This window comes from Apaloderma vittatum, unplaced genomic scaffold (genome assembly GCF_000703405.1).
Source record: "Apaloderma vittatum isolate BGI_N311 unplaced genomic scaffold, ASM70340v1 scaffold1555, whole genome shotgun sequence".
Classification (NCBI taxonomy): Eukaryota; Metazoa; Chordata; class Aves; order Trogoniformes; family Trogonidae; genus Apaloderma; species Apaloderma vittatum.
In genome coordinates this window covers 105323-108475 of record NW_009718578.1, presented here as the reverse complement: position 1 = coordinate 108475, position 3153 = coordinate 105323, and positions in this window count along the sequence as shown.

The following is a 3153-nucleotide window of genomic DNA, read 5'->3' as shown; positions in this document are numbered from 1 at the left end:
CATCGTCCTTCCAAACCAGTAACCACCTAAAGTGATCACCACCCCGTTTCTCCCTCAAAACTAATTTTTCACCCTGTTGTTCATTTTAACACAGTAAATGTCGCTTTAAACCCACAGTTCCGTTAATGAAATTAACAGTCAGACCACGGCAATTATTTTAAGATCAACCCCTTTAGAAACTACAGCATTTGCACTTTGATATTTTCAAGCTACAGGATGATTAACACACTTGTAGAATGAAACCAATTTCCTTATGCTTATCATGCGTAGCCAAACGAGAAATTCACAATTTACAAGGCGTGGGGAGCTAAGCAGGAAAACAAACAAACATGGTTTTAAAAATGTAAATTAAGAAAGGAAAAATTTTTTCCTCCTTCAGAATCGACTAATTCACCAACTTGACAATGCCTTTTTACAATCAGAGAACCTAGAGGCTCAAGCTAGGTGCTTTACTGAGAGATTCACTCTTTGGTTTTGTTCTTAAGATTGTGTCTCTCAGAGATAAACAGCAAGGTCAAAGCTGAGTGCCCAAAGCCTTAACATTAATTCCTGAAGTTTCCTTGAAGATGTGGCATTTCTTTATTCTATAGCATCATCATTGTTTCTGCAGAATACATTAGAAAAGTCTGTGAAATTTTCACTTCTCCCAGCCCATTTAACTCTGACCTCAGCTGTTGCCAACAGTTCTGCCAACTGACCAGCTGAACGCAACACATCGAGAAGACCCATACTCAGCTATGGGACAGCAAAACAGTTTTGACAAACACTGCAGAAATCTTTTTTTTTTGGCCATGCACGGAAGTTGCAAATGCGCCTAGAGACACCTCCCCATGATTCCAACAAGAGATTGAAGAGGACTTTTTCCTCTGCTAGAGAGGTTTCCAAACCTGGCTCTGCTTGCATATTGCCCATAACGACACACAGAATTCCTGAGCTCAACCCAAGCCATGAACTTAAAGTCTCATTTGGATTTTCAGGGAACATCTTTGTATTATGCAGCATGTAACGTGCTGCTCGTCATACATATGACAGCAGTTCAGAACCCAGCCGTCTCGCACACAAGGGTGACAGGAGTCCCTCCAGTCTGTCAGCAGGTAAGGAAAAGGAGGAGCGGGCAGCTGAGGTTTCTTTACTCTCCTCCTGGGAAACCCACCCGGCATCTACGGCACCCGAAACACTCGTGAGCCACTTAAAGAACCGGAGCCAATATTTTGACGAAAAAAGACGACCGAGAACGCTGACTCCGAGCTAAAAATAGGAGGTACCTTTGAGCTGCCTCCTCCTCCTCTTCTTCCTCCCCTTTTTCCTCCTCCTCTCGCAGCGGTCCGGCCGGAGGATGGCTGGAGGATGGAGGGCCACTGCCACCCGCCGGCCCGGCCGCAGAACGCAGCCGCCGCTCCAGCGCCCGCCCTGCGCGCACACACCAGACGTGGGCTTAAAAGGGCGAATTGGGCCGATTCTTTACGTTTTAGGAGCGACGACCACGGATTGTTTAAAGTCGCATCTGGGAAATGATGCTTTACCCAATTCAGCTCCGCTAGCTGGGAATTTCACTCGTAAGAAGCAAAGTGATTCATAAAGATCTGAAGAAGTAGTTGCATTAAAATACTAAATACTTTGTACCGTTATGGGGGAAAAAAGCCATTCTATTAGTATTACTTTGTATCTGACTTTGGAAAGTAAAACACGCTTTCTAAACAATCTTGTGCATGTTAAGGATTCTTCTATGCAACAGTTTGCAATCTGGATCAGTTCACGCAATGTCGAAAAGTTATTTAATAATTTACTAATATCATATTTGTGAGTAAGCATGTCTTCCTGTTTGCCCCGGTCCTTGCTTGCTGACACACAACAGATCATTTACACAGCCATAAGAGAGAGGGATAACAGAATACAACTGCTGTGTGACAGAAGATCTGATTAAGCTACAGAAACACTGGTACTGAATTTCATTCAGAAAACGGTTTTCACAAATGTACCCTTTAAAAACTACTGTTTTGCAAAAGGATCAGTATTTTCTGACTCTACAGATAAATGCAAATGTTTCATTTGAAAACAAAAAATTCGTTTATCCAGATTACCATTTCCCTCTCTAGAACAGCTATCTGAGTTATCGTAGTTCTAACACATGAGCGCCAAATGCAAACACTGTTTGAATAAAAGAAGAGCTTATGTTGCGCAGCAATGGTTACTGATTGTGTGAGCCACTTGCTAAAGTAAATTAAAGGAGGAAACAAAAGAAGAGTCAATCACAGTAACAGAGAGGAACTCAAATTTCAGTCAATTGCTTGCCTTGAAAAAAACATATTAAAAATGAGGGGACATGGGGCAGAGACTGTGAATAGGGCTAAACTATGAAAAAATTAATTGCACAGAAAGCTCTGCAGTAGACTTAGAGCTGCTACCTGCCCTAGAAGACAGACCTTTACTTGCTGTCTATCCTCACAAGAATGTGAGGAATTAATAGATAATACAGCATTACATGAAGTTACAAGACCTATCCAGATTTGAAGCAATTAAAATAGCTACATTATCAAAAAGAGGACATTGTTATAACTTCCAGTAAATATCCCCACAAATTACACCATGTCTGTGTCAAACAGTTTGATGAACAGATCAGGTACGTCTACTTAAAACCAAGACTTTGAGCCAGCTCTTAAGTTTTACTACTGATGGCTTTATTTAAAAGCTCACATAAAACTTATTTATTTATTAATTTGTTTAAAGAGAATTCCATGTGCTCTCAGCATCTCATGTTCTCTGGGTACAGCCTTCTCAATACTTTTGGCATGTAGATTCACTTCATCGCACTCTTTGTCAATAGAGAACTTGAATATCCCACCTGACGTATTTTTTTCTCATCCTGAGAAGTGGTGCAGTGCTCTGAAGGGGCAGGGTGGGGGCAGGAAGAAAAGGGAAGGGCAGAGATAATGTCAGACTAAGAATCTCCCACGTACTATAGGCTAGGCAAGACCAAAGTAGCATCTCACCTTAAAAAAGCAAGGAGGCAGAAGTCTGAATTTTGCTTTCAGTCTTGTGCAAGTTACTTTCACCTAGAGTAGAATCCAGCCTCCTGGCCAGACTGACCATCTCACTCAAGCAGAAAATTTCTTATGTCCCACAGAACTGAGCTGGCTTAGCCGCATCTGATAC